Below are 12810 nucleotides of genomic sequence, written 5' to 3' on the forward strand. Positions count from 1 at the left end.
CAAGTCAGGTGAGATTTATTCCCTGGAACAGATTTAGGCAGAATACTCAGCTATCGATCATCTCATTTTTCATAAATAATCTATCCAGTTGAATAGAATTTCTTTTTTTCCTTTGAAGTAATAACTATTTAATGAGTGATTTGTCTGGCACAATTTTACAGAGGTTTCTGTCCTGACAGCTGTGGTGTATGTGTTTAAATACCATTTTTCTGAACTGTTCTGTTGTCTTAACTTGCATATGTAAAGATAAACATCTATTCAAGTCTTCACACAATCAGGAGTGAAAAAATAAATTTTCCTTGATATCTAATTTCTAAATCTTTCTTTAATCCAATTGAATTTAGTTTTGTAATCTCAGATAATTTTTAACAATTTTTCTGAATCCCATCACTGTTCTTACTGTCAGAGAGGGAAAGTATGGCTGAAGCAGAGAACCCTGAATGCTGCATTATTCCTCATCTGTATCACTTCATACTGAAACAAATGGGGATGAAACTTGATTGCAGTCTCTGCAAGTAGTGTATGGCTTTGACCTATTCAATCAAAAGAGTAGTCACCTGCTGTAATGGCATCATCTGTGGGGTCTTCATGTAGGTCTACAATTACGTCGAGGCTGCTGGTGGTAAAAAAATCTGCAATTCCAATTCTTGAAATCTGAATTTATGCATACCTCTGAAGGAGTATTTCTTCCATTTTGAGTGGAAATCCAGAGCTGAATAAAGCTGAAGGAGTGTAGTTCTAGTTTATTTGAAAATACTACTAGAAAGTGATGTACATAATACAGAGTATGTCCCCTTCTGATATGTCTTCATTTTCTCTTATGTAAATTAAAATTTATCTATATATTGAAAAATTAACACTTGTCTCAATGGACCTGTTTACTTATGAAGAGATATATTTTATTCTCAAGGGAGTTTAATTTCAACTTTGAAATTTAGATCTGTATTTGTATTCAAATGTGAAAATATTTGGATGCTTTGGAGCATTCAATTTGAAAGTCTTCAAAGGTCAATAGCATTTTGTTTTCATTTTATTTATACTGTAAAGAATCAATTACGTATTTTGAAATTGTACTGTTTGTAGTAATCAATATTTATAAATGAGAAGGAAGAAAGAAAGGGAGAAAGAGAGAGAGAAAGAAAGAAAGGAAAGAGAAAGAAAAAAAAGAAAAGAAAGGAAAAGAAAAGAAAAAAGAAAAGAAAAGAAAAGAAAAGAAAAGAAAAGAAAAGAAAAGAAAAGAAAAGAAAAGAAAAGAAAAGAAAAGAAAAGAAAAGAAAAGAAAAGAAAAGAAATGAAGAAAGAAAGAAAGAAAGAAAGAAAGAAAGAAAGAAAGAAAGAAAGAAAGAAAGAAAGAAACTCCAAAACGGTGTTCCTACCACTATGATCTATATTTAATAAATGAATTTTTAAGCAGGTATGAGTTTTATTTCAGCAGGAACTACCCATCTATAATTGAAATATCATTTGTGCTAATCAAAGTCTGCATGGTGACGTAATTGTTTTGAAAGCAGCACAGCACTGGAACACACAAATTATTTTGGATCTGCTAGATAAATAGGAATTTAATCGTAATTCTCAATTCTAAAATATGTCTTACTGTACAGGTTCCAGCTAAACACAGGATAGATGCAGCACAATTAGAGCTAAAGCACAATAGAGATATGACCAGTAATGTTAGAGATATCGAAGTAAATTATTGTAATTGAAGTAAGATAAACACTAGCTAATCAATATATATCTATATTAATAGCTACATTTTTCAGACTGTACATACGTACCAAGTATTTGAATGATAATCGTGTTCAAATTTTTGCCTTGATACCTCACTGGGTCTCTTTTTAAGGGCTTATTAAGTATTTCATTTTATTATCTTTTCTGTCTAGATGCTTGCTAATTGAAGGTTCTTGAAAGGCTCTCTGACTAGAGAAAGCTCAGGCTGCACTGCCTGAAGTTGCATTAAGCAGAGCCTCATCAGCATTCAGCACCACTATCATAGCACAGAGCCTGGAAGAAGTGGGAAAAATTACCTACTGAAATATAAGAAGAGAAGATGAAAAGAGGCCAGCAAGAAGAAAGAAAAGCTCCTCATTTCTGTTCTGAGCTTCTTTTTCTAATGGATCCCCCTCCCAAGCAATGTTGTGAATGGCAGGTGATGTGTTCTGCAAATAGATCAGCAATGTCACTTCTAAAATTGCACTTTTTGGCATTCAGGTGTTGAAGCAAGTCAGCTGGTAGCCAGGCTTTATCCAAGGCTGTATTACAGAAAAAGAGTATATGTTAGATCATCTAGCAGCAATTACAGTAAAACACCTCTGGCTTGAGACAGAATCACTGTTACTGCTGCTTCCTGCAGTGAATTCTGTCACGATCATATTTGCTTCCTTTTTCACTCCCAGGTGTCAGATATACTTGGCTAAGATTATTTTACTGGGTTGAATTAGTTCCACAACTTCTTCAGACACTGAAGTGACTGTTATCTCTCCAACCATTCTCAAACATTGAGATCTCAGTGAAAAATTACAAAGATATATATTAGAGTATATTTTAAAAGGTATTGCAAAAGTCATTAAATAAATTATGGGATAATCATATTGCATCTGTGACTATTGCTCTAGTCACAGATGCAATATTTTTCTTCTTTCATTTTTTTTCCTTTTGCCATAATAATCACTGCAGCAAGTTGTAAATGCAATGAACCCCCCTGCTATCTATAATAGAGAGAACACAGAAAATTGATTTATGATAATGATTTATGATATTGTACTGTGCAAAATTCAGGTGCCGTCATAAAATTTTGCTGATTTCAGAAGTCTCTAGAAAGAGAAAAATGAAGAAAGGAAAGAAGAAAGGAAGAATAAAAAGAATCAAAGAAAGAAGGAATAGGAAGTACCAAAAACATATTTTTCCCCTTCCCACATGTAAAAATATAAGGGAAATTTGCAAGTACACAGATACCATAATGGAATATTTAGTTGTTATTTGCAGTTTGTGTAACTCTTTCTCATCACACTAATTATCCAACACATTTGTATGCTCCTGTTTGTGCCATTTATTGTTTACTCCCTATGTAATTCTGTGTGGTTTATGTATTAATGTTCTGTCATAGCTTAGGTCTTATGTGGCTTTGTGAATTATTTTCACAGGCTATCCAAAGAACCAAGAAATACTATAAGGATGATTTTTCCATGAGGCCTTTCCTCATAATGAGCCTTTAAAGGGCTTCAAGAACTGGAGAACAGAGCTGCTGTTTTGGGAGAAAAGTGGGGCTATGGTCAAAGCATGCATGATGTTGCTACAAGCTGAGTGGAATTATGTGGAGAGGTTCGGTGATGATGTGGAGGCTTGCAGCTGAAGCAGGGAGAGACTGAGTAAATGCAGGAATAATGTGGTTTGTTAAGGAAAATGGTAGAAAGGATTAATAAAAATATTCATAAAAAACAAGGAAAGAAACAAGGAGTTGTTCTGGCTTTTTCTGCTCTAGCCTCTCCCTTGTTCTTTCATCCAAATCGCTGCCTTGGTTTCCAAGGTACATTTCTGCGCTCTTGATGGCAGAGTCATGAAGGCAGGGTTCCCTTGCTCATACCCATGTCTTCATTCCATCAAAGTCTGACTTAGAAGGGAAAGAAAAACCTCGTTGATGCAGAAAAACTGCTTCTCATGTCTTTAAGGAAAGCATATTAGAATTCTCTGATTTCTCGTTCTTTCAGCAGGTGTAGAAAACAACAGGAATCCAGAGGTCAAAACCTCACTAGGGAAACGGATTGCCTGCAGTCTTAAAAAACCAAAGGAGGCACACACAATATTGCAGGAGAAAAAATTAAAATATTGTTCTCTTGCTTCCCTAATGTCTTTGAAAACTCATCTCTGCTCTAGCAGCAGCAATAAAGACTTAACCCAAGGAAAAGATCAAGCCTTATGCTGGAGCTTAGTGATTTTTACATTGTGATTTTCTGCTTTCATTTAAATAACTGGTGCAAACAGCATAATTTTTCTATGTCTGGTTCATCCTTGAATTTTCATGATCAAAACCTAATTCTTAGTTTTGGTTCAGGCTGTAGACACCCACACTGAAGAATGAAGATGACCACAGTTACAATGCTGTCAAACTTTCAACTGAAAGCATACAGGAAACTTTAACTTCTTCTGCTTCTTTTAATAATAATAATCTTTCTCATCTGTGTCTGAACTCGAGACCTGTATTTTCAATAAATGTAAAAATTAAAAAGAATTTTCCATCCATGTCTATGCTCATTTCATCCCTTGCAACTGTTCTCAGTTGGTAGAGGGACAGAAGAAGAGTACACATATGGAATTTTATTTTGAGAATAAAGAATAAAACATATTTAGGCAAAAAACCCCAGGTTCACTATAAACCATAAAAAATTAAAACAATATGAGTTTTGAAAAGTGGATGCTCTTTTGCTCCATATTCTGTGTCAAAGGCTTTTGGTTTATTATTTTTATGGAAACATTATTTTCTCAAATACTGATGAATAATTTCTTTAATTTTTTTAATTGGGTGTAATAAAAAAAGTCTGACTAAATGGCAGACTATGATGGCCCCAGTTGGTTTGATTCCATATTTCAACACCTAGCCTTCATGTAAATACTTGTCTTTTCACTTTCTGAAAAAATCTTTATGCAATAATTTTTAGAACTAGATTGAATTAGGTATTGGATTAAATAAAGGAATTAACTGTAAATCCAAATTTGGAGCTATTATTTTTGAGCTTAGGATAGCTTTAACAGTGGATGGATTGCATATGACTTCTTGTGTGGCCTGCAGTCATGGAGCAGCTACACCTGTTGAGGATCTACAAATCAGTGAGAATCTGTGGGGCATTGTTCCTGGAATTAAATTTTAGTATAGCAGCCATATGCAATGAGTGCTCTTCATATTTAAAGTGGATAAAAATGAAATCTAAACCAGAGTTTGATTCACATGGAAACTGCATTTTACTTACTGGTAACAGTAATTCTTCCATCCTCAATGATAATCCCTTTCTTATGAGGCTGTCATTTTAGTTGAATGTTACAAGAAGACCCTTCCTCTGACCAAACCAAATGCTCCTTTTTCACATTGTTACATTTAGTAGTTTATTTCTACTTAACCAAGATCCACTAAAGAAAATTATTATATCTACATGCACCTTTTGATAGGACAGAAATCAGATGCCAGAAGTAGAACACTTCCTAATGAACAGCATTTCACAGTCTTCACCAGCACATGCTTTCAGCAGATGTTTAGCATCCCTCTGTCTATATGTTTTTTTAACAAGAAGTTACAGCCATCCTATGACAAAGCCTTAAACTCATCCAGATATTCCTATGAATTTTAAAATATGTTTATTGCTAAATATATTTATATCAAGATGTGGCCTGCTGAATTACTGAAGATGACCAACACATTTTCACTTTCACCCACCTGTGATACTGACAACACATACCAAAATTTCCACTCTGTATTCAGAACAAGTTTATGCTTCAACAAATATGAGTTAACTGAGGTGGAAGTCAGGATAACATGTTCTTTATAAAGCCTTTCCTTTTAAGCCTTTATAAACCCTTACTTGAGTCAGTACTCTGGAAATGGGACCACTGTTTTTATCTAGCTCAGATAAAGAGGTAGAGTTAATTGTTCAATCTCTTTTCAAATCATTAATGCAGCTGCTAGAGATGACCACAATCATTCTGAATCCTCTAGGACTATGATTAACTGATATTATTCCTTCCTGAATATACCATCCAGTAATATAGACAGGAAAGGGAAATGGCTGTTGAAGTCCAATCCTCTATGATGAAGCCATATTTTAATGCTAAAGTTGGGCTTACAAAAAGACATTCTTTACAGGCCAAGAAAGAATGACTTTCTGTATGAATTTTCTATTCTGATTCTTCTTTTTTTTCCACTTTACACACACTTTTGCACATTAATGTACTTTAGTATCTTCCAAAAAAGTTCTAAACATCTGTTACTTGTTAAAACTACTATTCCTGCTGCTAAGTGAGTTTGTTGTTTTGGGGTTTTTTTGTCTACCATTGTATTATACCATAGATATGAATCAGTGTCTCTCTGAAAGTAATTTTTTTCCTTTTTTATTTTTTCTGTTTAAGAATTAGGAACATGATACACCTCAACTTACATTTCTAAGCAAAAAAAAAAAAAAAAAAGAGAAAATCACATGCCTGTGTGCCAGCTGCTGATACCTGATGATACACTGTTTCAGCATTCAAAATAAAATAGGGTCTATTTTCTGTTCATCTGAACTTAATACATGCTGTGACTGAGTCAGCAGCACCTTCTTTATAAAGCAGTGTGGCAACCAGTTTTTGAATGCTGCAAAATATTCTAACAATTTTAATAATTTTTACAGTAGATGAACAAGCTCTCTTCAATTGTTGTAAGTGAATGGAGAAAGACACATGAAAAAGGAGAGAGTGTGAGATACCACATATTCCATTCCTGTCCAGTCTTGCCTTAGTAAGTTCCTGATGATCTCTTTGAAGTACAGGTATAGTCTGAGAAGCTGCTCTTAGCTTTGAAGGCACAAGCACACTTCACTGTGTACCACATGCACATGACTGCAAATGCAGTAGCAGATCATAAAAGGCAAGTGGAAATGCAGACTTGTGTCTGAGGAGTGGGCTGAACTCTCACAATAACTCAAGTATACTTGAAATTTAGATCACTGCTGTGAGATGAGTGGCCAGGTTACAAAAACAAATGGGACAACACTTTTTAAGAAATATTAGGACTGTGAAGTTACAAGGCGTAATAAAACTACAAGGTTTGAAAGCTTAGTTCTGCTTTGATTGTGTTGTTTTTGAGACAACCAAGGCCTGTTGAACTGGATCACAGCCAAAAAATGCTTGTATTGATGGTGTGCTCAATAAATACTATTCTTTCTCACCTAGGACTGAAATGTCTTTTTGATTAAATGAACAGAATCTAGGATCTTATCTGCTGATGATTTAAGTTAATGTTTTCTTATGAGGAAACAGGATAAGCAAAGTAAAGAGAATACCCCAAGTAATCTCCATTCCATTAAGATAAGGTGTCAGTGCTCCACTCCATTTCATCATTTGCTTAGGTAATTTTTTTTTTTATATTAAAGGTTAATATACACAGCAGATTAATTATATGTCAGCACTCCATGAACTGGAAAAAGGTTCTGAGGTATAATGCATAAAATGTAGAAATTAAGAGTTCCAAATGAGAATTCCAAAAGGCAGTTAACTATTATCTGTACAGTTTACATGTTTTTAGAGGTTTTTTTTTGGTCTTACTCCTTTTTTCATTTTTTTAAAATCCTTTGTGGCATGCACACATGAAAGTATTTCTCATTATTACATGTTCTGACTACTGACTAATGTATTGGGAAATAACAGAGAGTATATTTTCAGAACACCCCAGAACCTTTATAAATCTGGACAGAGTGTGTCTCTCCTGAATGCAGAGATCTGGAGGAGAAATTCTGACTTGATCCAGAATGACTGACTCTGTGTGTCAGAAACACTTCAACTGGGGCAAGGCTTTGGATGAGCCTTTTTGCTTTCCAGAATGGTCAGTTAAAAGCTGTGGAGAATACAGCAACTAAACTGCTGCGACACTCAGGCTGGCACATTTTCAGTGACAGTGCTATCTACCTCTACACTGCATTGCAGTAAAGAATGTAAACTTTAACTTGGAATGTGATTAAAAGGGCTGTGAGCAAGTGGAGAGTGCTCTAAACAAAGAGAATTTCTCTTCATTTCATGAGCTGCAACGGTTGCATATTCCCATAATGCAAAATTGTTGGTGTGGGAACTATGGCTCAGTTTAGGTCAACTAGTTTATCTCTGTTGGGAAAAATACAGAATGACTGCATTCATTGTCAAACTCATACAGTGAAGAAATTGGAAGTATGGTACTTCATGTACTTGCCAAATTATGCCATCATTTATTATTGTACCTTACCCAGGATTTACTTTATGGGTGATTTAATTTTCCTTTCCTCACGACAATTTCTATGGAAAAGATTGTGGGAGAAAATGTGCAGAGCTACTCTCAGTTCCTACCTTTCTTCTAATATAGTTCATTAACAACCCCAGAAAATGTTTGATGCTTAAAATCAGTTATGTGCAGCAGAGGAGCTTAGGGAATAATTTATTTATTTGTACTGACCACAATACTGCTATAATTTTCTACAGGCTAGTGCTAGAGGCAATTTTTTCTAGTTTGAATTAGTTGACATTTCCTTTTGTACTCAAAATTCAAAGAGTACCTTTTCCACCAAGGGTAACACAATTCTGTGTCCTGTCTGTTTTTTCAAATTCAAGATACTCCTTTTCCCCACAGAGTTACATATTGAAAAAGCTACAAAGTAGCCAAGTGGAAAAGATAAAGAATTAGATACACATAATTAAAGAACCATCATCCTACCTTAGGATAAAGCAATGCTTTGCCCCTCTCTTTTGATTCTTTGCTTAATTTAGCGCACCACTAAATTTGAAACGAAACCATCTGAATAAATAACAACACAACTTTCACCTCTTACTTTGGAGAATTATCTAGCACTGTACATTTCAGCTATAAAATTGTTAACATGGAAGGCCAACATTTAGAATGAGAGAGGCAAAGAACATCTGTTTAATTTTATTGTTATTAATATTAGTCCACGTCAACCTGTTACCTTAACCTCAGGTATGACATTGCCTCTAGGATTTAGTGCTAAACATTAAGACTCATAGCATGAGTACTTTACAACCTCTCTTAAGATATTCAGCATCCCTACATAGCTTTGAAATCTGAGCATTTGCAACCCAAAAACTTTTGTCACTAGTGAGACTCCAGGAAAGTTTCCTTTTCCCTGACGACGCATGTAAGAAATAGACTTCTCAACAGAAAGGGACTTCAATTAGCAGCCAAAGTAAAAATTAATTCAAAGTATTCAAGCTTAAAACTATCTGCAGGTTGATGGATATGGCACTATATATGAAATGTCAGTAGATCCTATTATAGGATAAAGCTGAATATATGCCAGAAGAACAAATATTTTTTAATTAATCACACATACTTCTCTGATAATTAAAATTTAGTTATGGGCCGAGGATTACCGAAACACTAAACAAAACAAATGGATACTTTTAAGACATCCCAACTGGGCTGTTGGCCTCTACCCAACTTGAATTTTACTGTGACATTGGATAAAATTTGCTAGGAAAAAGAAAACGGAAAGAAAAAAGGGTTTTACTTCTCAGTGGCATAGTGGGAGACACTGGAAGAATGATTAGGATTATATAAACCTGTAAAATGAAGTGGGTTTTAAGAACTGGGAAAGAATGAGGATAAGTGAATTTAAAACTTACATGTGGTTTTATTTGGTATCTCAGTCAGAAGTCTTTAAGGAAACCCGATTCCTCAACCTGGTATGTTTTTTAATTCAGGAGAGCTGATGGTCTACACTAATTCTTGTTTTATTTTATTAATGATAGAAAATGAGCTCAAGTTAGGACAAGAGAATGAAAAATATGGCATATAGTGAATGCAGATACTTTTTATTTCCTTACTATTACAGAGCACAGAAAATTTCCTCTTTAAAAATATAAACCATGGTCACCAGTTTCCCCCTCCTCTCACTACTGCTAAAACAGAAGATGAATTAAAAAGATTCTCTCTGATGCCAGAGATTGCCTACAAAAAAACCCCAAAACCCTATTTCTTTTCTTAAAAAATATTTGAGAAGTTTCACTAGGTTATATTTTAAACTTACCTCAGTCATCCTGGAATTTTCAAATTCACGGCTCAAGGACAAATAATTTATTTGTAGCTTTTTTTACTTTTCTCAATTTCTTAATTCTGCAGGGAGCTGTGTAGATAATGGGTTTTCATGTAGGTAAATTCAGAGACAATCAATATTTTCTGTATAGCAGTGGCTGTATCGTTAGATTTTTGTCCTCCTCTCTTAAGTAACTTGATATCAAGATCTACCAATTTGTAACTTGTTATGATCTTGTTTTGAGAAAATTTGTTACACTTCCCTCTTTGCCTTAAAATCAACATGATAGGTTTGATGTAGATGAAATATTTATAGAATTTAATAATTTCAAGAAGTTTTTCTGTTTGTTATTACTGCTGAACCTTTTCAGGTACAGTTCTGTTTTACACTGAATTCTGAGCATAACCATTTAGATGCAATAGTTTATGTCTGTGAGAAATTAGAGTCATGAACATTTATTTTCTGAACATTGTCATGACTAGATATCTGTAGAGTAACTTTTCATTTACAGTAATTGAAATGATATCTAAGTCAGCTCATTTTCCTTACACAATTCAGCAGGGACAGCATAGAAATAAAGTCCAAGCACTGATATGAAAATTTTTATATTCAGTTTTCTCATTTTTCAAGTCTCCTATTTTGCCAATATTTGGCAATTAGATTAGCATAAAATAATATTTCTTTCAAAACTGAGAAAACCAAAGTTCTTCACAGGCTCCCATGATCTTTCATTTTTGACTACATTCCTGTATGAGCTGCTTCTCTGGGGTCATTGGATTCTGCTGAATAAAATAGTTCTTAAATAAAAGTATTAACAGGTTTTTATAAATGTTAATATTTATGTAATAAAAGCATTAACAGGTTTTTATAAATTTTAATATTTATGTTAATAAAAGTATTAACAGGTTTTTTCTTTTTCCTTTCCTGTTTTTAATCATAAGGAAACTTTTCTACAAGGCTTTAGTTTAACAACCAGTGCCTCCACTTTGTGTAAAAATGTCAGAAAACCAAATTACATTTGTACCTTTTGTAGTCCCACGATAGTATTTGAAGAAGCATCATGAACAAAAGAACTGCTGGAACATTCTCAGGATGGGCTAATGCATCAACAATATGGTCTGCTTATACATATGTATATATTAAAAAAAAGGAATAAAACAATTGTCTATTTTGTTTATCTACAATAGGACAGGGATTAGACATTCCTTAAAAGAGGAATGAAACTTTTTTTTTTTTGGATTAAATTCAAATTTATGGACGCTTGAAGTCTGATCAAATTGCCCTCCTTAATCTTGCAAACAACACAAAACCTGAGAGGGGTGGGGGTGGGAAGTGGACCAGGGCAGGGATTCTTTTTAGAGACACTCCCAAGGCTGGAGGAATGGACTTAAAGGATAACTTTATGAAATTTAGCATAGGCAAATGCAAAGTCCTGCACCTGGGAAGTGAGACCCTCTTGAGACAACGCAGGCAGGACACTGACTAGCTAGGGCACAGCTCTGTGGCAAAGACCTTGGGGCCCTCAGGAAGAAAGTGACCTGAACATGAACCAATGGAGTTTCCTGGCAGTAGGGAAGGTCATCAGTATCTGGGGCTGTATTCACCACAGCAGAGTCAACATTTTGGGGAAAGTTATTGTCCCCCAAAACGTGACACTTCTTAACTCACACTTAGGTACTGTGTGCAGTTTGGGTCTCAACTTACAAGAAAACCTGAGTAGAATTTACCGGGAAAATACTGATAGACTGCAGAGAACCATCAAGATAACTGGGGTATGGACACATGGACTGTGAGCAGCAGCTGAGGGAACTGGGATTGCTTATCAGGAAAAGAGGTGGCTTGAAAGGGATCTAGTAGCAGCCTAACAATACAACTGAGGAGGAGACTGAGCAGAAGACTGGATTTATGCAGATTTTTTTCCAGTGGGAGACCTATAATATGAAACCAATGAATTAGTACAGTATGATTTGTCTAATATAATACATAGAAAATTGATTAGAAAATTATAATACTGTTAATCTGTGCTGAGTTTTAAGTAGATTCAGTCTGGGGTGTCTGTGGTTTGTTAATAATCTGGAACATCAAATTTTCCTTTCTAAGAAGTCTGTAAAAAATAAGACCGAAAGAAGCCTTAGTGAAACCTTTACATAGATATAAAATAGTTTCTTATCTTTTTACTTTGGAAGCTTTGAGCAGCCAACTATTTTCCAGCATAGCCATTGACACTTCAAAATACCTGAAAAAACCCTCTTAAACTAGCATAAAAAAAGAGGTTTCTCATATTCACTGTGTTTTCATTTAATATTCTTGATATTAATACATTATTTCAATAGAATGTAATAATAGTAGATTTCTGTATGACAGGAGCAAATTTTCATTTAAAGTAAGACCATCCATTATAATCAGAGACAGGGTACTTGAACTGAAGATCACTACTCAATTAAAATAAAAAATAATGAAAGTGTCATCTTTAATAGAAAATGTCATATGAATACATGACAAGTGGTGCATATTCAAAATGTTTTCTATAAGTCATGTATGCAATTTTAGATTTTAGAGCTTAAAAGCTCTTTACTGCATTTAAGTTGGCGTGGGACACTACACACTACATCTATATTTAAATTTTTATTTGAGTCCATAAAACTATGCAACTGAATGTTTTATTTGACAATAGACAACCACTGAAACAAATATGCATCAAATGCACAAAGAGTAATTACAAATGGAAGTGGGCAGACAGAACATAAAGCTGAAACTAACTCTAAGGATTCCAGCAACATAGAAAATTTAGAAAGGACTTTGAGTTGTCTCTGAGTATCAGTGTGACACCTGAACCACATATCAAAACCTTGGGCTTAGTTGGAAAACAACAATAAAAGAAAAAAATAAAGATTTGTGACCTCATTATTTGGTACAGCTTTGTACATTTAAAATTGCTCAAACAAGAAGGCTAGCATGGCATTTTGTAACTGTGTTCTCAGTATTATAGATGAGTGCATTTCAGAATAGAAAAGGTTTACAGAAAAATGAAAAATAGTACAAATACCTAGTC

The sequence above is a fragment of the Haemorhous mexicanus genome, chromosome 6, assembly GCF_027477595.1.
Source record: "Haemorhous mexicanus isolate bHaeMex1 chromosome 6, bHaeMex1.pri, whole genome shotgun sequence".
Taxonomy (NCBI): Eukaryota; Metazoa; Chordata; class Aves; order Passeriformes; family Fringillidae; genus Haemorhous; species Haemorhous mexicanus.